We start from the raw sequence: 26,799 nt of genomic DNA, 5'->3' as shown, positions 1-26,799 counted from the left end.
TGCAAGGTTGTAACTCTGAAAAATAGTCATCAATCACTTTTTTGAATGCTGTGGTGATTTCAAACTGTCACTAAATGAATGGTAAGTCGAGGACTACCTGTATTGACCGTGGACTGCTTCACTCTGTTATAGGTTGCTCTAGTTAGGAGAGATTTTGCTTCCCAAACAGATTCCTCCCCCCAATAGAATTATTTTTGGTTACAGACAGAGTAAAACTGCTGTAAAAAAATCAGGGAGATTGAATTGTGGCAAGGCTCAATTTTCTTTACTCTTCCTCCAAAGGAAAATCTTTTAATCTTTTATTTCTCTTTTAAAAGATTCCCAGACTATTCAAAAGCATAAATCTCTCTCAAGCTGGGCCTGAGTCTTAATAACTACAGTATACCCTGGAGTTGTCTTGGCAACAGTATAGATCTGGTTTGCTCATTTATCTTCCACTTAGTTTAGTTCAGAGCTTTCCTGGGGTCTCCCAAGGAGCCAAAAACGTTTTCACCATAAGAGCAGCCGAATGCCCCAGGGAGGAGCTGGGCTCCCAGCTGTTGGGGATCTCCAGGAGGAGGCTGGATGTCCACCTCTTCAGGATGCTTCAGTCTGGATCCCTGCACTGGACTAATGTGATAATCATACAGATTGTTTTTTACCAATATTCTCTGTGATTTTTCTCTGACTGCAAATTCAACAAAATTACAAGTGGGATAGCCACATGTACCGATAATTCTTAAATTTTAATGTTTTAACATGCTTTTATTGTATTGCAAGCTGCCTAGAGTCGCTTTGGATAGTGAGATGGACCGCATATACATTTAGCAAATAATGATAATTTTCTGCCATTAAAACTTGATAAAGTAATCTCATTCAGATAATGCTACATTGGAGAGATGTGTAAATATGTCTATGAGAGCTGATGCTAAATCATAATTTATTTAGCCATGGTTTACTAACTGATCGCAATATTTAAAAGTACTAAGCCAGAAATAATGTTTTATGGATTCCGGTGACTAGCCTTGCATGATGTTCAGCAGTTTGACTTAGTAGAGGGTGGACAACATCAGGAGTGTGATCTCTTCTGACTGTAGGACATGCAATATGAACCCCTGGAGTGGGCAGGTTCATTGTGTGTCTGTGTGTGTGTGTGGGGGGGAATTCTTAGGCTTCTCAGGGTTTTAAAGGGGGGGAAATAGATCCCTTATGATCCCAAACATTTGCAGACATTTAAGAAAGTATGTTGGTGCTTATCTGTGTCTAAAGCTAGAGACGTTGGCCTAGTTTCTTGGAGGATTTTGTGTGTGTGGGTGAAATGAGGTAGAAAATTTCAGTGCTGAAGAGAGATTGATTTCTGTCCTTTGTGTGAACACATTACCTTTTTATCTGGCACGTTGGCCATGGACATAAATATTTTATTGTCAGTGAGACTGCAGCGTTCTCTCTTTGGAACTGCAGGTAGCTTTCACGTCCTTCATTATGTCAACAACAGGCACTCATAAGAATAGAAAGACGGGTCTCTGTCTCTCTTTATTAAAGCTTGTTTACCCCACCTTTTATCCAGAGGGTTCAGTCTTGCCGAGTTAATATCATTTGCATTACCGGGAGTCCTTGAGATAGGACCACCTGTTCAACAGTGCTGGATGAGGCAGCCTTGCAATTGATCCTCAGAGGTCTGGGGTCTCCACAGTCAAGCAATCACGATTTGCAACGTTCCCTGATGAGTCCCCACAAGCAAAGCCAACGGATAAGCTGGCAGGAAGTTGGAAACCACTCCCACTCCTGCCATTCTTTACCCACCTGTGCTCCAGAGCGCCTGCTGGGGGCACCTGCTTGCTGGGACTCCCGCCTTGTCCCACTTAAGAACTTGTGCAGTCCCGCTGTTACTCTGGCCACTGGGACTGGTGTCACTAAGCAATACAGCCACGTTATGTCATGCTTTACAACTTCATTGTCAGCAATGACCGTGCTGGTCCAATTGCTCCTTGCATAACCAGAGCTGAAGACATTTAGCTATTTGAAGCTGAGGAGCAATTTGCACCCTTTGGTTCCATGAGTTGGAGCCTCTGGCATGTTGTAGGTCTTTCCTTGATCCTGGCTCAGAGCTGCTGGCCCTGGCCCATATTAGGAGCGGCCCTAATTCAGTCCACTGCTTTGGCTTCAGTTGGCGACACGCAGCCTGACTTCGTGCTTGGAAGCTAAGTTAGGATCTGGGAGTCCCAGCGCTGTGGGCTAGCTGGGATAAATAAGCCACTTTTACAAAAATGCACATGGGAATGTAGGTGAATTCATCAGGAAATTTGAAATAAGCGTAGCACATCTGTTGTTCACAGTATGTTTCACAAGGACTGTGAAGGGGTAATTTGAGGCATTTTACTGCAATATACACCATATTGCTTTGTTTTTACTATGTCAAAACAGAACAGCCCTCTCTCAGTAGAGGGGAAGGATACAACATTATCCATCTCTAGTCTACAACACAGTTCCTGCAACCGTTCATGTTTTAGCCTCCAGCTCCCAATCATCCTTTTTTATATTGTGACCAAAACTGGATGCAGTATTCCAAGTGTGGTCTTACTAAGGCTTTATAAAGTGGTACTAATACTTCACGTGATTCTATCCCTCTATTAATATGGTCTAGGATCACATTGGCTTTGTAGGCTGCCGCTGCATATTATTGGCTCATATTTAAGCAATTATCCAAGATCCCTCTCACAATTACTGGCATTAAGCTACGTTTCACCTAGTCTGTACCTGTACAGTTGGTTTCCCTTGTTTTAAGTGTAAAACCTTACTTTTATCTACATTAATTTTCATTTTGTTGGATAGGTTCAAGTCTGAATGTGTTCAAGGTTGAATAATGGGCTGGATCTGGGTGACAGCTCTCAAACCTGGGTGGGAGATCTGCCCTTTGCTGTAAAAGAAACAGCTTTCCCCAACCAGGCACCTCCAGATTTGGGATCATCTTGCAGGATTCTCCCCTTTGGCCCTGCTGGATGGGGAGCTGAAGTCTATCCAGCTTTGGCAAGGCTGGTTTGCAGGCAGTTAGCATTGTCTTTGGCCTCCTCACCATCTGGAGAATGTATGTAATGCCTATAAACGCAGAACCAGTCTGACCTGCTCTTGCTCTCATCAGTAGCAGTGTGTTTGCGTGCTTGTTTATTTAAGGCATTTTTCTGCTCCTTCTTCCATGGAAAGACTCTGAGCCCAGATTACATAAAAATTGCAGCAAACTGGACCCTCACTCCTGCAAGCTTTTACTCTTTGTCCCAAATAATTTACCTCCTTGAAAAAGGGTGTCATCCACTCAGAATGGAAACAGGCTAAGGAGATGGTGGTTGCCTAATCTTCTTAGAGGAGGAAATAATCTTAAATTGAGGGTGTCTGTCTTTGATAAATATACAGCCCAAAATAAAAGAAAATGAGGTTTTCAAATAAGGTGGGTGTTACAGGTTGTTTGCACATCATACGGAAGAAGCACCATTGGTGAAGTTCAGCCATTTTGGGTTGTCTGTGTGGTCCAAACTAAGCCTGGCATTGGCATTGGGGTCTCCCTTCAATAGTGGAGACCCTCCCTTCTGCTTTTAGGAGTCCCAGGGAGTCGTCCTAGTATCAAGCAGTAGTACTAGGAGGGGGGCAGGGCCTCTACTCGTCATACCCTCTGGAGGACAGGCAGCCTGTGTGAAATAGCAATAGCAATAGCAGTAGACTTATATACCGCTTCATAGGGCTTTCAGCCCTCTCTAAGCGGTTTACAGAGAGTCAGCATATTGCCCCCAACAATCTGGGTCCTCATTTTACCCACCTCGGAAGGATGGAAGGCTGAGTCAACCCTGAGCCGGTGAGATTTGAACCGCTGAACTGCTGATCTAGCAGTAGCCTGCAGTGCTGCATTTAACCACTGCGCCACCTTGGCTCTAAAGGAGGAGAAGGCTATGGCTCCTCTCTTCAGAAGCCCAGCCTGGTGCCCTGGGTGGGTTCTGCAAAACTAGCTTTCATGCCAGGCAGTTGGTGGGGCAGAAAGGATGGCAGGTTGCCTTTGTACTTTTTAAAATGAAAGGCTAAATTTATTTGGAGTAAAAGTTCATAAAAGGAAAATGCTTTGGAATTTGTTTAATCTACATTCAGTACAGACCTCTGCAAATCTCTCAACAATTAATGGCCAGGCAACAAGGTTCCTGGGTGTTTCAGGCTACCAACTTTCAACTTCAAGAATGTTTATTTATTTTTTAAATTGTTAGAAATGTCATTCAGAAATTGAAGGCTGGATGCAGAGCACACCCCTCCCAGCCTTCTGCGCCACACCAGCCCTGTGAGGTAGGGAAGAATTGACCTCGAGTCCCCAGGGAGCTTCTAGATATAAAAACTGGGCTCCTCTGTTTTGACTCAAACATCTTCTCTGCTACACAACATAAAAAATCCATGGGTTGTGGGTGCTTTTGCAAAAGAGCCACCACCAAGAACATAACCTGTTATAGGTGCCTCTGGCAGGAGGTGCCTTGACTGCTTCCTGCCTTTGATTACCTGCAGTCTTTATTGGGGCAGGTAGATATGCTGGGCAGTGTCTTTTTCTTGTTATTTGAAATAGGGAGGGGGTGTTTAGACTACCTAGGCCTGCATGCTGAACTGCAGCTCAATTGGCATGGCTCTTCCAAGCAGCCCCCAGCCAGTTGTCTTCCTAGGCAGATAATTGCCAAGATTTTGGGGTGCTTCAACAGATGCTTTCACCACCCTGCAGAGTAACGAGTCTTCTAAAAACACACCATGGTTTTTAAAAAGTTTGGCCTGTTTTGGCCTGGAAGAAGACAAAAATAGAAAAAGAAAGGGGAAAAATGTTGAACAACAAGAAGAAATATGTATCTTGGCTGCCAGGTGTGTAGATATAAAGTTCTGCAGGAAAGTTTCAATAAGGGATGACCGTCTTTCACGATCTATGCCCCATTCTTAAACTTCATCAGGGTCTCTTGCTGGACAGCCTGCAAGCCTGATCTGCCAAACAGGGATGGGGAAGGTGGGATTCTGTGGGCATTCGAGGGCTTCATCTCTGCTCTCCCAAGCCCGTCTGGAGGCCTCTGAGTTTTATATGGGCGTGCTGAGAGTCGGCTGGCAGAAAGCAGGTTCCTTCTCTGCACTCAGAGGGGCATCATCTGTTGTTTTTTCTCAAATTACACCGAAGCCTCAGGTTCCAGGTAACAGGAACTGTGTCTTATGCTCTGTCTGTCCGTGTCTGTCAGGTCTGTCATCTGTCTGTAATTTCCACAACCCCAGGGATGGCGTCCTCAGCCAGGTCACAGAGGAGGCTCTGGCCTTCTGCCCTTGGCCCCCTCCCACTACGCTGGCTTTCCGCTCCTGCAGACCAGCTTGAGCAGCCGGGCGTCCAAAGGGGTCACAAGGGCTAAAATCCAAAGCATCTGGAGAAAGTGGAGAAAAGCAAAGTTTTACATTTAGGTGGGAAAAACCAAAAGTACAAGTACAGATTAGGCAAAACCTGGTTCAGAAACAGGAACTGTGAGAGGAACCTTAACATGAGTCAGCCGTGTGTGGCAGCAGCCACAAAAGCTAATACAATCTTTGGTTTATAAATAGAGGCGTAGAATGTGAAGTATTAATACCACTTTATAAATCCTTAGTAAGGTCGCACCTGGAATACTGCATCCAGTTTTGGTCGCCACATTACAAAAAAGATGTTGGACTTTGGAAAAAGAGCAGAGAAGAGCAACTAAGGTAATTAAGATTAAAACATATGAAGAATGCTTGCAACATTTGGTCAGTAGAAAAAGGAGGACTATGGGTGACATGATGGCAGTATTCTATTGTTTGAGGGGCTGCCACAAAGAAGAGGGGGTCAACTTATTTTCCAAAGCCCCCGAAAGCAGGACAAGAAGCAACAGATAGAAATTAATCAAGGACAAAAGCAAGCTGGAATTAAGGAGAAATTTCCTGACAGTGAGAACAATCTATCAGTGGAACAGCTGCCTCCAGAAATTGTGGGTGCTTCATCACTGGAGGTTTTTAAGAAGAGACTGGACATGGGTCTCCTGCTTGAGCAGGGGTCTGGACTAGAAGACCTCTAAGCTCGATTCTGGTTCTGATATTTTGCGGAGGGCTGCTGCACAGTCTGTAGAGCTCTCGCCCGGATATAAAGTAAGGGCAATTCTGGAAAGATCTTAAACAAGGTACTCTTGAGGGCCTCCTAAAACTGTCTATTGCAGGTAGAGATTTGTTTCCAAGGGCAAATATTTATTTGTTAAAATACAAAGTTTCAGACCTTACTACTTATTTATTTGGGCACAACTTTTATAATCCATTAGTCTGGTCTGTAAAGCCCCACTTAGGATGGCTAACACCAGTGGAAACAGCAATAAAACAATATCAACATACAATGTTTTGCAAAGAGTGAAGAAAATAAGCTCTAACAGGCAAATTCAGCCTTATATCCTTAAGCAAGGATATAAAAACAGAAAATTCTCCATTTATGACAACAATTGGGACCAGAATTTCTATTGCCAAGCAAGGAGGTTGTTGTCAGTTGTGCCCAGTTTTATGGCCTTTTTTGCTGTGACTGTTAAGTGAATCACTGCAGTTGCAAAGTGAATCATGTGGTTGTTGACCAAATTCAGCTTTCCCCATTGACTTCACTTATTGGAAGCAGCCTTGAGGGCTGCCAGTGGCCTTTGCCCTGGTCCCAGACATGGCAACTGTTGTAAATACATTCCGCTCACCAAATGCCAGGATTTTAATCACAGGACAGTGGGGACGGTGCAACGGTCATAAGTGCGAAGACCCATTGTAAGCAACTTTTTTCAGTGCCGTTATAAGTCACTAAATAAATGATTGTAAGTTGAGGACTATCTGTAAAGTAAAGGTGTCTAAGAGGTCATTAAGCCAAAGGCATTCAGCATAAATTTCTGCTCAACTTCCCGAGGCAGCAAATTTCATAGTTTAGGGCAGCCCCACAGGAGCCCCACCATGACCGAGATGCAGGGATTGAGGGGAGGGCGGTCTGTTGGGGAGCAGAGAGAATCTTCAAATAAGCACAGATATATACTTGCAGCAGGTGACAATTGCATCCTATGCTGTCCCTTGTCTGAGAGATGATTTGTAGAAATGTTCTCGAGAAAAAATGGTAATTTATTTTCCTTCGTTGTCACAGCAGTCTTCTCCAATCTGCTGCTCCCCAGATGTGCGACTCCCGCTCCTCAAAGTCACAGACATCATTCTGACACACCTAGAGGGCCGCTGCCTTGGAGCACTTTAGGTGTAATACAAATGAATGAATGAACAAATAAACCAGCTGCAAAAATGAGTGGCCCAGAAAACATTTTGCCTTCCCATGCATTCCCGGACCTCCCTCCTGCCATCTCTTCCTCACTGCCAGCACTTTCCTTCTGATGAGGCCAGAGTCACCAGCCGTTCCAGGCAAGCTGAGTGGGAGTTTCGGGGCTGCTCTTGTCTGGGACAGGAGAGAAAGCAGAGCTGGCAGTCGAGCTGAACTGCTCTGTAGACTTCACCCAGCTAGAAACGCTTCTCTTTCTCTCCGATCCCTAAAGCTGGAGGTTACCAAAGGAGCCCTCCTCTGACCCCAAATCTGGCTTGGAGGACCATCTACTGGTCTTCCCCAGGCCTGTGGCCAAAAAAGTTAAGATGACACCCACATTGGTGTAGGCCAGTGTATCTTAATTTTGGCCCCTTTAAGATGCATGGACTTTGAATCCCAGAATTTTCCAGCCAAGGTTGAGAAATACTGATTTAGGAGGCATTGCAGGAAAAAAAGGATGGAGCTTCAATCAACACCATTGGAACCTACATCTTGATGAAAAGTATGTGGTTTCCGTTCACTCATCCCCACCTGCCCACTTTCATTCCCCACTGAGTGGACCTTGTGGCCTCAGTCCCAAGTGTTGTGTTGAGTCCGGTCAACACAATTCCCTACTGTGTGACTTTAGACCTCTCGTCCTTCCTCAGCCTCACAGAGTGGTTGTTCTGTGGGGACTTCACTGAGCTCCTGATTGAAAGGTAAGATATATAAGAAATAAAATTTGGGCCGTACCCATATGAATCACAGTGATTTGTTGGGGACAAGGCAGAATATTGATACAATTGTTTAGTCCATCATCATCATCATTATCCATCATGCAGTGTTAACATAAGAAATGAAATACAGTGAAATAAAACAAGAGCAATAACATCAGACACCAAAAAGGAACTTTTGATCGGAAAGAAAAATGGATAAATTCTGAGCTGATGTCAGTGATGGGAATATGTATAGCATATAGGGATGTTACATTAGGCAGGAGACTACAATGTTAGTACAGACTAGTTGTTTGGCTGCTGACAATTGCTGGTCTATTCAGTTCTTGAGCATAATGGGAAGAATTTGAAGAAAAAAATATAGACATAAAAGTGCTAGGTTGATTAAAGAAGTCTCAGAAGAATTAAAGCATTGAGTCTCACATATTTCAAAGAAACAATGATATGAAGGTAGAATAAATCACAGTTTTGAACAAGCCAAAATTTCTTTTTTAACAAATTTTGCTGAGAAATTCTACAAAAATATATATGCTTGCCCTGATAACAGTGATACATTCACATATTAGAGTGATACTCAAGATAACTCAATAGAATGTAAAGTTTCAAAACGGAGAAAAGAGACTAAGAAAAGCTTTTGCTGAGTCCAAATGGCTATTACATCAGAAATTAAAAACCAGGCAAAGCAGGTTAAGAACTGGATTGCAGCAGGAAAAGAGGAAGGACCCAAATTTTGGCTCAAGCATCTGATGACACTTGATAAAAGGTGGACTATTCAATTTAATGTCATCTTTCAGACTGGAAACTTCATTCTTCAATGAATGGCAACTGATAGAACACTTTTAGTAATAAAAAACAGACAAAAGTGTATTTGCAAGCAACTGTGGAACAGTTTTTGTTTGCCAAGAAAGTTCAGACTGCTAACTGATGTGCACTGTTCAAACATTTTATGTTCATTTGAACAAAAGATTTGCTAAAAATCCACAAAGAGCAAAAGGCCAGTTGTTGGTTGACAAAATGATATTTTAAAACTACAAGTGAAGAAAAATTAACTTAGTTAGGAATTATTATAAAAGAATATTTGATCCTCTTCACTTAGTTGCATATAGGAATGCTTGCAAATGTTTGGCATTAGTGTATAAAACCCAAATTTTGTAAAAGAAGCTATGAAAAAATGGAAAATAACTTTGATGGGAAATGTAAACTTCAGGATAGGAATTTTCCAAGGAGATTCATTATTTTGCTTTTCACTGTCTCAGTCATACCCTTCACTAATGTCCTGAATAAAAACAAAACCTGGATATGAACTATCAAAAGAAAATGGAAAAATAGTGTACCTTTTATACATAGTTGATTGAAAGTCTATGGAAAATCAAAAACCAAAAATGAATCCTTAATATTATAAGGATATATAGTAATGATTTCAGTGTGGAATTTGAATTTACCAAATGTGCAATGGTCAGCATAAAGAAAGGAAAAAATGATCAAAATAATGCAGTTGCCTATAGAAGAAAACTACAAAATATCTAGGAATACTTGGATCAGAAAACATCTTGCATAGTGAAATTAAAAACACTTAGCATATTTAAAAAGTTCTACATGGAAAGTTAAATGGTGGAAATACAATTACTGTACAGCCATGAATAATGGGTGTATCAATCCTGTAATAAGATATATTGCTGACGGAGAAAACGGGATACAGCTTGAATAAAACAATTTAAATTGGAAAACCCAAAACTGATGCTAGTGCGTCATAGTTCACAATCCATGGTGATGTTTATTGACTACATGTACCATGGAATATTGGAGGTCATGGTTTACTGACAGTAAAAGGATTGAAGAAAAAAACATGGAGGAAATAATTACATTACATGGCTAATACATAAAAGAAATTGAGAATAAAGTGGGCAGGACCAGGAATTGATAATGGTTGGCACTTTCAAGAAGGAAACAAAGGTTCTTTTTTGCAGCTGAAAACAAGCATTGAAAAAAACACAATGCAAGCAAGGATTCAACATGGATCAAAGAGCAATGCAGCGGTTATAAAGAAAGTTGGATGAAACCAAGGCTGGTGTGGCTCGTGAATGCAAGAAATTGCTCAGAGTAACCTCAGGTGTTTGGCTCAGGAGATGAGCCCCACTATTCTGGGTGGTTCATAGTTCAGCATTTTTCCTAGGGCAATGAGTGTGTGTGTGTGTGTGTGATGCCAAGGGGAAGGGAAATTTGTCTTTAATCTTGTAAGCTACTGTGAATCACTTGTGTGTGGGTGGATCAATTAAATCAACCAAACTATCAACCACTATGACCCCTTGAAATTTATACAGAAACTCAACTCTCAACTTTACCAAATGTGGAATGAACACAACATTGAAAAAAATTATTGCAAATGAAGAGGTTAACAGTTTAGGGGACTTTGGCATACAAATTGATTGCCATCTGGAACACAACACTACAGATATAACAGTAGTTGGCTTGGGGCCCCAACAGGGGTGTATCATGCTGGAGGTGGCTGGCAGATTAAGAGAAGAGCAGCTATCTTCCTCCCAGTCTTTTAATTGTAAATTATTACTATATGGTTCATTACACAGATGTCCAGATATTCAGACTGGATTTGGCTTTTTTATCCACCTATGGAGTCCTTTCCAAGGAGCTGGGATAAGCAGATGTTGATGTTTTGTGGTGTTAATTAGAGTTAGTTAGATGATGTGGAAGTGAAGATGCTTGCCTCCCACTCAAAAGGTTGAGAGGTCAATCCTAGGTAGCAGCCAAAGTTTCTCTCTTAGGGCAGAAAGAGAAATTATCTACTGGGAGCTCCATTTAGGTGTCAGGAAGGGCATCTGGCCAGTAAATGCTCAGCTCCATCAGATTGCTCTAACTCAAGCCCAAATTAAGGGATTATAGGATCGTATCATTTCAGAATGGAAGCTGTCCGAGTCAAGCTGCCTTTTGCAATTGACTGATGGGGATTTTGTCAAGGCTGATAAGGTTCAAATCATGCCCAGGTGTTTTGGGATCGCACCTAAGATGCCTATTTGGGGATTACAACGAACAATTATTATGATTATTTATTGTTTGAATGTTTTATTGGCTATTGATCTTTGCAAGCCACCCAGAGTGTCCTCTAGGTGAGATGGGCAGCAAACAAATCTAATAAATAAATAATTGAAAAGGAAAGAATAATTTTTGTAGATTTGGCAATGCCAGAGAGACAATAGGGCCAAAGTACAGAATTTGGGGGGGGGGGGGGCAAAAACAAAATGTAGAAATCTAAGGATCAAATGGGTGGATGATGAAAAAGCTTTTACAAAATCATTCTTATAGTTAATGGAGCATTATACGGAATAACAAAGTAAATACATTTTTACAATAACCATTTTGGCTATATCAACTGCATTTGCAAAACAAAAAACAAAAAAAACACCAACCACCCTGTTGGATCCATGTTCCTTGGATAATTCTTAGATTGGAATGCTGGTGGTGGCCAGCAGAGTCGGACAATGAGAGGTTGGGGAGGAACATGGGCCAGTCGTGGGGGCTGAGGAAAGCTCAGATGAGGGCTCTGCGTCAGAGGCAGAGAGGGAGTTAGACAGCAGTGAGGCAGAAGAACAGCTGGAGACTGTTCCCAATATATGCATGTGCAGAGCTGCCAGAAGACAAGAACAACTAAGAAAGCAGAGTCGACTTAAGAGTAAAGCCACACGTTGGAGATGATTGACCCCTCCCATAGGAAACAAAGAGGAACAAACGCGGAGTGGGCTTTTGCAGGAAACCATTCATTCGGTCAGGAAAGTTCTGTTTGTGATTATAAGAGACTCTGTGCAAAGTTTTTGCAAAGTTTAGCGCTCTAAACGAGATAAGGTATGTGTGGATAAACATTCCTCTGAAAGACTGTTTGCTAAAGCCTTGCTGACTGTGAATGAAAGGATATCAGAGTCATGTAAATAAAAGAGGTTTTGTCGGGACCAAGACCTTTGTTTCTTTCTTTCAAAGGAAGCCAGGGTCAGAACACTGATGGCTTGCAGGCGGATGTGGTCCACAGCTGCTCCAGAAGCCCCCAAAGATAGATTTGTAAAATTGTCATCATACAGATTGTTGGCAGTGTGATTTGTGGAGAAAACTGTAACAAAACTTGCAGCTTAGAGTATCTTTCCTATTTTGCCTTAATTCCCAAAGAATCCCGATGAGAAGGGCTGGGTTCAGACAACATACTGCGATTCTGGGTTAACAAAGCCAATTGTTGATTTGATATTATCATCAGCACCAATCCAGTTGCTCCTTAGTTTGCAGAGCACTGTGAACTCTTGTACTTTGGAAGACAAATGTAATACATTTGTAATAAATCTAAGCATGAATCTTAATGACAATCTGAAGGTGTCCATTAGTCATTAATTTTACAAATACAAGTTTTAATAGGTTTTTCTGCCTGTGCGTACTTTGAGTTAGGAAAGCTCAGCGCTCTTATTATTCAACCAGTTGAATCATTTCCTGTTTTCTGAAGATTTGGAAGAATTTTCTGAGGCAGGCTGAAAATATTTGTGGTGCCTCAAGAACGTGCTGGCCTGAAGGCCTGGGAAATATCCTGATTTGTTACACTTGCCAGGGAAGAGGAGCCAGCTGTGCACGCTTGTGACAGTGTGCAGCGTCACATTGTGTGATAGAAGTTACGAAAGACAATTGAGCTTGCTGACTTGACTGCTCTAGAGGAGACGGAGCTGCCTTGCACAGATTCTCTAACCTTGGGCTTACAAAGCTGCCTTCTCTTGCTCAAAACCTCTTTTTTTCTGCAGGGGGAAAGAAACAATGGGTTCCCCAAGGAAGCTGTCCATGAGACCAGCTCGATCTGGGAGCTTCACATTAGCTGTAGCCTCTGCTCTTCAACCCCCAGTCAATCTCATGGCAGGACACACAGTCCCACTAATCTGAAAGTTGTCTCTTTCTCCAGGGAGTGTCTCACATTCCTTTAGTCTTTGCACAAGGAAAGAGTGTGTAAGGCTACTTGGTATTGTGAGCTCTTAAACCAGCAGCAGGTGAGACCTCTGTGGCCAATCGGTGCTCTGTGCTCCCTGGCCTCCAGAGAGAGAGTGTGTGATGCACAGCTCACTTTTCATCTCCCTTTCTCTCTCTCTGAAATCCTATGTGGGAAAAATGTGGAGCTGGGGTGAAGAGATGCTGCATGGGGAACGGTCTGATAAGAGAGGGCAGAGCCCGCAGCTGGAGAGTGGATGGGGCAAGGACCCTCCCTTGTTTCTCTGGTTGTAGGGGGACAGTGAGAGAATTGTACTTTCAGTTTGCAAGATTCTGCCAATATAGCTTTACAATAAAGTAGAATTACTTCATCTCGTTGTTTTCCCATCTGGTCTATCCAGTAAGGCTGGCACTCTAATAATGGGCCAGTGCAACATGTCTTACTCAGGTTGCATAGACTTGCGGGATCACTAGATGGCAGCAAAGAGATAAAACTGCCTCCTGCCATCTCATGGCCTTCTGATAGGCTTACCTGAGGCAGTGGAGTGCAATGTGCTAAAGTCAATGCAGGAAGAATGTTGGGGGGGGGAGGGGTGTTAGTCAGCTGACACCCTTCAGGAGTTATCACAACCAGACTCAACTGATTCATATAAATGTGCTATGATATCGGGCTGTACAGGAATTCTGCAAAAGTAGCATTTCTGGAAAAAACTGGTAGGAGAAAATTGTCAAGCTGGATTCCATGGCATAGAATGGCATGGTTCCAGAGACTGTATAAATGTAGGCCTAGTGTATTTTTGGATTTGCCCCCCCCCCGCCCTCTTTTGAACTTGAAGCGGTGAAGATGTATGTATGTGTGTGTGTGTGTGTGTGTGTGTATGTGTGTATGTATGTATCTCTCTTTATATATATATGTGTGTGTGTGTGTGTGTGTATGTATATGTATATGTATAGGTGTATGTATATATAGGCACCTTAGGAAGATTTGGCAGCTCTTCTGGTCTCCCACTGCAGAGAAGAAGCGTAGTAGCAATTCAGATGTCCCAGCCACCCGCCCAGCTTCCTGGCTAGGGAGCCATTCAGTACAGGCTGCATAATTGGATTGTTTACCAGCTGCCTCTCTTCCAGGAAGGAGGAGAGATGTCACCAGGTGGTTATTATTTTATTTTCTCTGCCTGAGGCGCACAGAGTGCCAAGGAAGGCGAGTTGTCAGAGCCGGCTCCATGGTCCTACTCAGCAATCTGGGGACCAGCCCGTCTTGGCTCTATGTGGTCGGCAGGATCCAATGGTGAGCTTTTCTCTGGCCGGTGAGATCACCTTGCAGGTGGAGGGCCTCTCTCTGGTGGGGGGGGCAGCCCAGTGGGGGAAAGAAAGCGAAAGGGCTGCCCCCCCCCCCACAGCTCTCCAGGTGTTCTGCTGTCAGTTTTTCAGGGGGGGGGAGGGCTGCCTTTGTACTTTTTGGGGTGGGGAGACCAGGAGTGGGTGGGCTCATAGAATGGGAAGAAGAAAATGATTTTTTTAATGTGGCTGCACCTATCTTAGAGCTGATATTACATCTTTTTGAGTTTTGATACTGCAACATAAGAGGAAATGGTCTTGCAAGTTGTCAGCAGTTATGCTGAGAGGAGAAACTTGGTGAGGAGTAGGAGAAACACTTTCCCTTGTGTTGTAGGGAAATATTTAGAAATAGCAATTTGACCCCAAAACAAACGGTCTGGTTGAGCAGAAGAGCATAATGGCCCCATTGCAGCATTATTCAATGGTTGTATTTATCATTTTATTATGCAGATTTGCTCTCCACTTATAACTGCAGGCTTTTCTGGGTGCCTCCTGAGTTGAACAAATACAAAATTGTTTTTAAAAAGTTGCATGACTCAATCCTGATCCTAGACAAATAGAAAGAATCTTTTGTTGGCTCGAATAAGTATCTGGCCTTGGGCCAGCACACCTGCATAGGTAGACCCTCTGGAATCTCCAAGAGGGGTGGGTGCAGAACAGCCAGAAGGTGTTTTTTCTGCTCATTCCTTGGGTTCTTCATGAATCGGATCATTTCCATACAGGATCTATCTTGAGGGCTGCCTTGCAGCAGCCTCGGTCAATCTTGACAGGTTTAATGTAGGTGGACCTGGGCGTCCACCCTCTAAGGTTGCCACAGTTCAGAAATGGCTGCTTTCAAGATTAGCTCCACCCTGAAGTGGATTTTGTGGGAGTGGGCGCAAAGATCCTGCTGATACCCAGATCCCAGAAAGAGTTCTTGAGAACTCTCCTCGAGAACTCTTTGCCCTCCCCCTCGGAAGCCCTGGCTGTCAAGAAGAGGCTCGAGCAGTGAATGGGTAAACGATCTGGTGCCAACCAACGTGGATATGCGGGACAAGATCCCTCTGCTATCTCACCATGGGATTATCTCCTGGCTGTCATCACTCAGCCTTTCAATCAGGAGTTGAGGGTGTAGAAATCGGAACTGTCAGGAAAGTTGGCTGGATTTCAGAGGCAGACATTTGCAAGTGTAAATCTGGAGATTTACACCCAGTCTCAAATGTGATTAAGATAGGTCAGGCTGGTGGGATGGTAGCAAGAAATCCTTTGCTAGTATTTGCCAGGCTGCGAGTCTGACAGGGAAAAAGCAAGGAAAGATCCCCCTGTTCACATGATGGCTTTTCTCTCGGGGAACAAACGGATTATCTGAAGCCATCTTTGTGATCTTGTGCTGCAATTTTGCATGTGCTGCAGAATAGGATGAGTACCAGCAGTCATCCTGGGGAAGAGGCGAGTCCCTGCAAGGCCAGAGGTTTTCGTGGTGGACTACAAAACCTGAAGGTGAAGTTTTGTCCCTCAGAGTAAAGGTTAAAGGTTAAAGGTTTATTGCATTTATATATAAGGAGATGGTCCCATGGTCATCCTGTCTGCTTGGCTCCTGCGCTAGCTAGATGGCTCAAACTTGGCTGCCTTACAGAGGCCTTCCCGCTTTATTGAGGAGAGTAGACATTGCGATTGATAATCAGATCTAGAAAGCATTCTGTACCTAGTGTCCATGGGATGTGAGTTGTGTGCAGCTTACATAACACACAACTAGCCCAGATTTGGGAATCTGGAATCCAGAAACTCTGGAAGTCGGGCTTCAACCACCCAATGGGCTGCATAGACAAGTAAATACCTTCTAGTCCAATATTGGCCAAAGGGAGAAATAGCAGAAAATGGCTGCCTTAGACCTGGATTTTAATTTTCTTTGGGGTTGATGTTTCCTAAAGGAAGTTAACCGATCATTTAAATTAAGCAAAATTCTCCACCAAAATTATAGGAAAGAAATTGGGGAAACAACATCTCTGAAGTTCTCTTCCTTTGAATTAAAGCACTAAATGTATCCATTGTCCAGGGAAAAAAATCACAGTCTGCTCCTCTTCTTTAGCATTAGCAGCAGCAGCAGCAGCAGAGAGTAGTAGAGTGCAGGAGAAAAGGCCTCCTGGCAGCCTCCTCCCCCCACTCCCCCCAGCTTTCCTTGGGATTTTTGGAAACTGTGAACAGCTGGGGGAGGGGAATCTCCAGACATGCAAGTCCAGCCCTTGCCCACCTCGTTGCTAAGTGCAGGAATCCCAGATATCACCAGAACCTTCTATTCAGATTCTCTTCCATCAAACTAAATGAAAAATAGTAAGAACAAATGCAGGACAATTTCTCTGCCGGGCACTAATTAACAGAGCCAGAAACAAGATATCTTTAAGATTCGGGGTAGGATCCCACTGTCTAAAAATCAAACAAAATCCTACCAAAATGTCCCTTAAAACATCTAGTGGCAAAATAAGTTTATCCCACTGCAGGCCGTAAACCCAAGCCACTGGCTCCAGTTTTCCAGACCCCAGAGCCCCTTCCTTCCTTCCTTCCTTCCTTCCTTTCTTTTCTCCTCCTTAAATCTTCTTTTTTGTCTGTTCTGAATTATGTCCAACACCCAAAGTGCAAAGCCAGCCCTTCCAGTCACAGCACACACCCCCTCTCCCAAAGACTCTGCCAAGGTGGGACAAAGATCATATGTCCTTAAACAATTTATTTGGTGCCAGTAGCATTCTCAGCCTTTTAGACAGAAAGATACTTGCCAGACCAATTAACCAGACAAATTCTCTTCAATGAAGAGTCAAAACGACAGAGGCTCGTCTGAAGCCTTGCTCTCAGTTCGAGAGTTTGTCTTTGACAAGGAACCTTTTCGGTCTTTGAGGCCCTGTAAGAAATGGAAGGTGGTTGGTTCCCCCAAAGCATGTGGGGATAGCTTTTCACCAGCAGTCTACTAAGGACCATCTGCATTGCAGGGACTATTTTGGGGGGCAGATGTGGAGAAGAAACAAGAAATGTAGATGCCAGATTTCAAAAAGATGTGTTGCAGTTTTGGAAGTATGGAATGAAGTGGCAAGTTTGAAAAATGAAATGGGATGGCAATATGGCCAGGGAATACTTTCTTTACATGAGCTAAATCTCCAGGAAAAGATTAATTGTATCTTAGGATCCAGAAGGACTTGCTGAAAGCCTGTTACGTTAACCGTTATGGACTCTTGAATGACTAGAGATAGGCAAATGTTGCCTCTTTTCTTTATTTTAAGGTTTCAAGGAGCAGTGGATAATTAGTCTGACCAATTACTGGAAAGTAATCATGGAGAAATTGACTGTAAGGACCCAGATAATTAGGCAGCACCAGAGGTCAGCCTGGATTTGCTAAGATCAACTCTTCCCTTTTCCTGTTTTGATGGGTAACTTCTAAATAGGTTTGGGAATGATACAAGCATAAATATCTTGATTTCAGTCTTTTAATCTATTTGATTGACAAGCTAGTTGAATTTGAGCTGGATGGCATAGCAATTAAGTGGGCTGGAAAATTGCACCTGGAATTTAGCCTGAATCCTTATTAGGTTTGAGACAAAGTAAGTCAAAAGTTTTCAACACTTTTTGAAATGACTTGGAGGTGGAGAGATCAAATGTGCAGATGACACAACATTGGATAATAGAAAACAAATTAAAATTAAATCTATCTTGACATGTTATAAAAATGTCCATGAAGCACTATCCATATATCAGACTTCCCTTAAAAGAAGAAAGGGTGGGGGATAAAGGATGTAGCCAAAACGCCTGTGGGGGAAAAAACGGAGAAAGGTGATGATGCGAACTCTGCAAGCATATTCAGTGCTTGTCGGTCTTCTTCTGCCTTTGCAAGAAAAGCGATGTTGATGTTTGCAGTTCCATACTGTAATGGACAACAGGAAGAAGCTGCTTGGTTGTCGCTTTCCTTTCTGGCAGGTTAAAAGCAGTGGTGGGTTTCAAATTTTTTTAGAACCTCTTCTGTAGGTGTGGCCTGCTTTGTGGGAGTGGCTTGGCAGTCATGTGACTGGGTGGGTGTGGCCAACTTGTAAAATGTGGTGAAACTCTCTTGCTTAGCAACCAAAATGTTGGCTCAGAAACTGGCATTTGAAGCACGCAAGTCTTAAAGCTGTCAAGTACAAGACCCTCGTACCCCTAACCCTTTAGAAAAAAACCCCAGGGGTGTTCAAACTTGACAGCTTTAAGACTTGTAGACTTCAACTACCAGAATTCCTCCTCTCGCTCTTCATCTTGATGATATGCGGATGGGGGAGGGAGCTGGAACTGGTTCTAAATGGCACTGTAGATTTGTGGGACCTCTTCTATAGAAGAGGTTAGAACTGGCAGGAACCCACCCCTGGTTAAAAGTACCCATGAGTGACACACCTTTTCTGTTTAACAAACTATTAAAGACAGAAGTTTTTGTGAGCTGCCCCTTTGTTTTCTTCTGACCTTCTGCTTAAGGCACCCAACATGAGTCCTATCTAAAAAAAGAAAGAAGGGGAAATGGGGCTTAAAATAAACAACATTTTATGCAAGTCAAATAAAAACGAAAAATAACTTGAATGCCTTTTCATCTTTGCTATAGCAGGTTTTTCCCCTCAGTTTGCACCCTTGTTGTTACTGTGCCTCAGTTCCTGCTTTCATGTGGCTCTTTATTTTTCCATGGCCACCTGGGGCTAATTTGAACCAGGATGCAGACCGTTTACATGAACCTGTTGCTTTGCAGGAGCCCTTGGTTAGAGGTTTTGGTTTCAAGCAATGGCCCAGGTCAGAGGGGTTTGTGGGGTAGAAGCGCTTGCTTGGTGGGGGACATTTGTCTTCTTTGCTGCATGAAGGCATGCTGGCGACAGCTTGGAGCAATGCCATAGGAGTACTTGCCTGAACCTTTGCTTGTATAGAACAATATCCTGACATAATGTGCTTTGAAAGAGGCAAATCTCCCACAGAGAGCTACTTTCTACAATCTGAAACCGCTTGGTTAGGAGGAATCTGTGTGGACAAAGTACACCCCCTCAGCCAACCCTCCATCCCCAACTTATATTCAAACCTTTTGTTACTTCTCCGGAAAGAAGTCACCTGGCTGGCTTGCAGCCTTGCAGGGTTTTGGTTGCAGTCTGAGGCTTCTGCACTTTAGTTGGTCTTACCAGAGTAGCCATAGTCTTTCTCCCAAGGAAGAGACCTCTCCTTATTCCATTCGCCACCCCAGTGAAGCTTTCACCCCAGGAAGACAAAATCTGCCACTCTCTGTCCATTTGCATGGAGTCGGCATTGCCTGTTGAGAGAAGCTGAGGCCTTTTTAAATACTGAGCCACAGGCCGGCTTTGGCCCCCCCTTTTTCATCCTTAAGCAGACAAAGGAAGAAACTGCCTCGCTTCCAGCCATCCAAGTGGCATCGTCAGCATCTCTGAGCCTGCTGAAGTTTTCCCAGCGGTTTAATCCTAATTTCTGCTTCTTATTCCATTTTACGAGTTGAGTTGCTTCCTGTAGTCATGCAGCTCTTTCAGGAGGCAGGTAAGGTAGCAGCCCTGGGCACCCAGAGTTTAAAGGCCTGCAAAAAGCCTTTGGATGATCAATAAAGCAAAAACAGAATTTGTTTTGGAGCTCTCTGACCTTTTCCACTGTCAGATGTTAGCAAAATTATCTGAGGTGCTCCTGTCTTTTCTTACTGCAAGCTCTCTGTTCTTCTATCCTGGGTCTTTGCAGTCCCAGTTTGAAACGTTGAAAGAAATACAGTCAGAAAAAAGTAATCCTGAGTTAATAGAAAACAGGAACTGAATGGAATAAGACCAAATTTGTATATTAAATGAGACCTGATCTGGGTTGTCTGTTAGAGACCCCAATAAGCCATGCACGCCTCTTTTCATAATTCCCATGCTTGTCAAGACAAGTATATAGTCTCTGTTTGTCTCTGTGTTTCTGTCTCTTTCTGAGAGGGGAGGGGAAGGGAGGGAGAGCCTTCATTCTGCCAAACCAATTTTGCAGCAGGGCCTTGCTTTTAGAGGTGATGGCTCCAGGCCCAGCAGTTGACTTGACAGGATGGCCTGAAGGATGCCAGATCAGCTGGAGGGGACAGAGTTGGGGTGGGTGGGAGGGATGCCAGGAAGCATTTTCTGGTCACTGGTGGCTTAGGAGGAGCCTCCTTATGCTGTCCTTGTGGCAGAAAGTGTATAAATTGGTTGGAAACTATCCACGGAGAGAAGCAGCCTAGAACTAAGGAGAAAGGACGTTGGTCTTACCTGAACGTCTATTCTCAGAGTGGGGGAGGGAGTGGTCACGTGTGGGTTTTCTCTTAGCCTGATTGGTCCAAAGACTGAGAGCAAAGCTTTAAATACTTGTGCCTTCCAATCCTGGCCCAGATTCTCGAAGCCGAACAGTACAACTGAAACAACAAAAAAACAACCACAACAAACCCCGGGAACGCCCGGGCCCTCCCCTTGGCACCAACGGAACACAACTCAGGGCGGGTCATGACCACTCCCTCCCCCACTCTGAAAATAGACGTTCAGGTAAGACCAACGTCCTTTTCCCAGAGGAGGGGGAGGGAGTGGTCACGTGTGGGACATACCCAAGCTAAGGTCCCAGGGAGGGAGAACAAGAACCACTAGGGCCCAAGGGGAGCCTCAGCCGCCACCCCCTGCAAGACTCTCCGACTGAAGGACGCGTCTGCAGACGCGAAGGCATCCAGACAATAATGTCGGATGAAAGACGTCGGGGAAGCCCAAGTGGCCGCATGACAGATGTCCTCAAGCGGGGCCCTTGTGGCCCACGCCGCCATGGTCGTGGCACTCCTAGTAGAATGGGCCGTGATCCCCGACAGGGCCGGCCGACCCGAAGCCCCATAAGCCTCCACAATGGCCTGATGCAGCCAACGGCCAATGGTAGCCGAAGACACCCTTGACTCCTGCGCCCCCGGCTGGAAGGAAACAAACAAGGCCTCCGACCTACGGACCCCCTGGGTCCGCCGGAGGTAGATCCGCAGAGTGCGGCGGACATCCAACCGATGCCAGAGTCGTTCCCTGTCATTGGATGGACCTGGGCAAAAGTCGGGCAGGAAGATCTCCTGAGCCCTATGAAAGGGGGTATTCACCTTTGGGACGAAGGCCAGGTCAAGGCGAAGCACCACCCTGTTCTGCTGAAAGTGACAAAGGTCGTCCCTAGAAGACAGGGCACCCAGCTCTGAAATACGACAGGCAGATGTAACCGCCACCAGGAAGGCCACTTTCAACAACAAGAAACATAAATGAATGGACCGGAGAGGCTCAACCGGGGCGCGAGTGGGTCCCCCCTTGATGGTTGATGTGAGCCTTGGTGGCCACATTGTCCGTCAGGAGGAGCACATGACGCCCCTCCACCGAGGACTGAAAGTGACGCAGAGCCAGGCGCGCGGCCTTCAACTCCAGCCAATTTATGTTGTGGCGGAGGTCCGAGGCCATCCACCTGCCCTGCGCCATCTGAGAGCCCACCAAGGCCCCCCCCCCGAACAGACTCGCTTCTGTGGTGACGGTCACCCTGTCCAGCTCCCAGAAGCAGCAGCCCCACTGAATGGCCGGGGAAAGCCACCACGCCAGAGAGACACGGACCCCCGCCGGGAGACGGAGAGTCCAAAGAGAATTGCTCAACCGCCCCCTCTGAAAGGGGATGAGCTCCCACTGGAGGGGCCTGAGATGAAGCCTGGCCCATGGGACAATCCCGATGCAAGAGACCATCTTGCCCAATAACTGTGACAGAGAGAGGATGGAAGTGAACCGCCTTCCGCGAACGCTTTCTGCTAGTTGACGAAGGCTGTTCTGCCGTTCCTGAGACAGATTCACCACCCCCGACATGGAATCTATGACTGTCCCCAGGTGGAGAATGCGAGTGGAGAGGGAAAGATGGCTCTTGGCGAAGTTCACCGAAAAGCCCAGGCTTTGAAGGCTCTGAATGGTGAGCCGAAGATCCGAGATGGCCTGAGGAAGGGACCCCACCTGAACCAAGACATCGTTCAAATAACATTGGAGCCACACTGGAACAGACCGTAGATGAGCTGTCAGGGCCGCCAGAACCTTCGTGACGGTCCAGGGAGCTGAGGCCAGCCCGAAGGGGAGAGCCCTGTACTGGTAGTGGCGGGACCCGTGCAAAAACCTCAAGAACCGGCGGTGAGCGGGCAGGATAGGAATGTGAAGATAGGCCTCCGTGAGGTCCACGGAGGCCAGGAAGTCCACTTTCCTGATGCCCTTAAGGATAGATTTGAGGGAGGACATTTTGAAGCGCCTGTACACCAGAAACATGTTCAGGTCTAGAATCGCCCTCCAGCCCCCCGTACTCTTCGGAACCACGAAGAGGTTGGAGTAGGGCCCAGGCCTCATTCCCCTAGAGGAACTGCCTCCACCGCCCAAATGTCGAGAAGGTGGGCAATCGCCTGATCCATCAGGCGGTGGCGCTCCCAACCCCGAGACGGAGGGAACGACCGGAAGAGGTTTGGAGGAGTGGAGAGAAATTCTAACCTGAGACCGTGACGAACCGTGGCTCAGACCCAAGCGTTCAACGTGATCTCGTCCCATTGATCCGCATAGAGGGAGAGGCGGCCGCCGATGGGATGACTTGGGTTCGAGTCACTTCCCCCTGCGGTAGGGACGGCCGCCTCCACCACTAAAGGGCCGCCTGGTCTGACCCTGGAAACGACTCCTGTCCTGAAAGGACGGCCCGGAGAACTGCCTATCAGCTGGGAAAGAAGAAAAACGCTAGTTATAGCCGTAATCTGCAGCCCTATAACTTTGCCTACGGAAAGGACGTGACTTAGCCTCGGGCTTCTTAGCATTAGAAGGAAGAACCTTCTTCTTGTCCTTATCCTCTACCAGGATGGGGACAAGGGCCTCCCCGAAAAGATTGGCCCCTTGAAGGGAGCGGCTGCCAAATCCCATTTCGCCTTGTTATCCATCTGCCAGTGACGCAACCAAAGAAGCCTACGAGAGGTGACAGAGGTGGCCAAGGCACTGGAAGCAAACTTGACCGTATCCAGGGTCGCATCAGCAGAGAACTGGCAGGCCGCCATGATCTGAAACAGATCTTGGTGGAGCCGCTCGTCCTGGATAGGAATGCGCTCCTGAAACTTCTTAAGCCACATGACCGTGGCGCGGTTAAAATAGGAAGCCGAGGCTGCGGACTTAATAGCCCATGCCGTGGCGTTAAAATTCTTCCGCAAGGTAAGCTCTGCACACTTATCCTCCGGCTTCATCTTATCTGCCGCATCGCCCGAAACCACCGGAGAGGAGGAAACAAGGGCGGCCACCGGGTTGCCAATGGCTGGCAGCTGAATGGCTTGAGCAAAGGTCTGCTCCACGTTATAGTGCCGGCGGTCATTACTGCGGGGAGCCAAGAAATTGGAGGGGCGAGCCCACTGATTGGTCAAGACCTCCAAAAACAGGGGAGGAGCAGGAATCTCCTCCTTGTTGGTGGCCGTAGCAGAAAACATGGCCATGTCAGGATCCCTAGGAGGGGGCACTGAAGGATCCCCCGTCCCTACCTTAGTGGTCTGCCGTGCCTTGTCTAAGAGAATCTTGAACATGGCAGGAACAAAGAGACACTTAGAAGAGGGCTCGTCTGAAAGGCCCGCATTCTCATCATCCGAGAAGCCCATGTCCTGGAGGTTCTCCCCCCCCCCAAGAACGAAGCCTCACTAAACATGGAAGGAGAGGAAGCTCGATACTGGGCTCTGCCTAGCCCCCCATGCCTAGAAGAAAGGGAGCCCCTGTCTCGTTGGGCAATGCCCCGTGAGATGGCTGCAGAAATAAGTCTTTTAATTCCTTCAGGAAGATTATCCAGATCCTCCACATCCCCATAAGCAGAACCAGGCCCCTGAGGTGCCAACCTGTGAGAGGAGCAGGGGCCCCTGGACGTACCCTCCAGAGGATCACCTGCAGGGGAGGGGGAATGCCTCCTCCTGGAGTAGGCCCGAGACCTGCTGGGAGAGCTCGATGAAGAAGCAGGGCTAAACCCCCTAGGGGAAGATCTGCTGGAAACAGGCCCGAGGGGGGACCTGGACCTGTCCTGGGATGAAGGCCTGGCCGACTGGGCCTGCCTTTCTGCCCTTGCAAAAGTCTTCTCCAGCGCCCTATGCTGCCTGGCTTCCTCCCTAGTGGAGGACCTAGAAGGGCGCCAGGCAACCAAGGATCCCTGGGGGGGAGCCCCCCGCCCCACCTCCTGATCCAGGGCTTCTTCACCCCCAGTCAGGCCCACCACCTGGCCCTAGGGAATCTCCACTCCCTCGTCCATAGCCAACCTACGTGTCCGACGAAAGGAGCAGGAACACAGGCCTCCGAAAGCCCCACCGGGACCAGGGCCTAAAGATCTGTGGGGGAACTAGGCCCAAAGCTTCGTGCTAGGCCTCACCCATGAGGCAGGCCGAAACAAGGCCCTGCATACGTGGCGACCTTTAAAATGGCCACCGGAACTCCGTGTGCAGGCGAAAAGGCCGGCAAACACTCCAGCGGCTCAGCCGGGCTCCCTGGAGACGGCGCCGCGCTGAATTGAGTCGGGGAGAGCCGCACGGCACCCAGGCACGCTCTCCTCACCCCCGCTCGGCCCCCACAGCAGCAATTACAAATCTGGCGGCACGGCAGCCGCCCGGGGCGATCAGCTGTTCCGCGGGCGGCTCGAGCGCTCCACGAGGCGCTGAAGCCACTGCTGCCGCAGGAAAGCTGCTCCTCAAGCACCTGAAGACTGGAGCCAGGCACCCCCGCACTCCCGGGGATAGGGCTGAGGCTCCAGGCCCGCGGGGGGGAGGCCAAACGCCCTTGGGGCCACAGCTGCACAATTTAGAATTTTTGGAAAAGTTTTAAATGCCCAATTTAGCCAAATAGAAACCAGATTGGAAACAACAATAAATCCTACCTAAGTATTTCTCTAACAGTGCTTGGACCAAAGACTGAGAGAATCTCAGGATTGGAAGGCACCAGTATTTAAAGCTTTGCTCTCAGTCTTTGGACCAATCAGGCTAAGAGAAAACCCACACGTGACCACTCCCTCCCCCTCCTCTGGAAAAATTTCCTAACAGTGAGAACAATCAACCAGTGGAATAGCTGGACTTCAGAAATTGCGGGTTCTCCATCACTGGAGGCTTTCGGAAAGAGGCTGGGCAACGATTTGTCTGAAATGATATATAGGGTCTTATACTTGAGCTGTACTAGAAGACCTCCAAAGTCCCTTCCAACTCCATTATTCTATCTTCTATGAATGACCTTACCTCCAAATCCCAACTGGCCCAGAAAGATCAGCTTCTTCAGTGGTGTCTTTTCAGCCTGCATTAACTCCTGGTATCTTAATTGGACATGTCCGTTTGGTTTTCTTTGGCAGTGTTCTCTTGTGATTTTGTTTCAACTTGCCTGTCCTGGAATCTCCTGGTGGTCTCCTCTCTAAATCTCAACCAGGCTGAGCCAGCTTAGTTTTGCGTTATTTATTTTTCAAACTTAGCTTAGGAGAGAGAATAGCAAAACCCGGGTGTAAGTGAAAAGTGGGTCAGCCTGGAACACCTATGTAGCTACAAGCAAACTAAGCCCGGCTCCCCCTTGAATGCTGTTGACCTTTATCTAACTCTAAGCAGGTGCTGACTTTAGTTAAGGAGGTTTCTGTGCAGAGGGTTAGCCAATAAATCAATTTAATTGAACCTTCATGTGTGGATCTAATCTGTTCGCCTGACACTTAGATAATTAAGACTTATGTCAGAGGACTGGCTGCCTCTTTTCTGCCAGGCCAAGAGTTACACAGTATGTTCGTTTTTGCAATGGACGTGGATTTTCTATTTTTCTTGCTTTTCTTGTAGGGGGAGCTTTAGGTATTTTCTTTATTTTTTAAAAAACTATATTTTAATAAACTACAGTCTGAATGAAAGTGGGAGAAAGCTACACTGAGTCACCTGCAGAGTCTTGCCTAGGACTTCACCAGATGGCTGTTTGCTCACTGCAGGGTAGGAGGAGGAGAACTGGAGCCCCCAAAAAGTGGAGACCCAGAGCAGGCAAAGTTCTCGATTCCAAAGACCCATTTCTGACCTTGGGTGTTTCTCTAGCATCCTCCCTGCTCCTTGCAAAACATTTATGCTTCCTGGGTTGAGTGCTCCATCTGTGGCGGTTCTGGAAGAGCTGTCTAGGATCAGATCCACTCCATGTGAAGGGTGTCCTTGAATCACCGGGGGGGGGGGGGGGGAGGCTTTGCTGCATTGTTGGTGGTTCCATGATGGTGCTCTCAATCAGGATCCCCCTTCCTTGCTGGTCGCTGTGGCTGCTCTATGGAAAAAGATGAGGCCTCTGTCTTATTAGCGGAAAAATCTGCAGAATCAAACAAATTGCGCAACAGTGTTTAGTTGTGAGCGAGCTGTAGCGAGCCTTACAGGATAAACAAAATAAGGTATATTATTTTTCATGTTATAAGGCAAATATATGTAGCTTTTTGTACTTCAGTTTTTCTATGCATGTCATTGTTCTGTGGAAGTTTGGTCTGTGCCTGTAAATA

At 46.1% G+C, this 26,799-nt stretch overlaps 1 protein-coding gene across 1 annotated transcript in view; it reads left to right on the top strand.

The window, feature by feature from the left end:
• SLC9A3R2 (SLC9A3 regulator 2) overlaps positions 1–26,799 on the top strand; it is a 74,418-nt gene that overhangs the window by 25,417 nt on the left and 22,202 nt on the right.

This window comes from Thamnophis elegans, chromosome 14 (genome assembly GCF_009769535.1).
Source record: "Thamnophis elegans isolate rThaEle1 chromosome 14, rThaEle1.pri, whole genome shotgun sequence".
In the NCBI taxonomy this organism is placed as follows: domain Eukaryota; kingdom Metazoa; phylum Chordata; class Lepidosauria; order Squamata; family Colubridae; genus Thamnophis; species Thamnophis elegans.
Note: the sequence above shows the minus strand (reverse complement) of the source record. Positions and strands in the feature narration are given on the sequence as shown.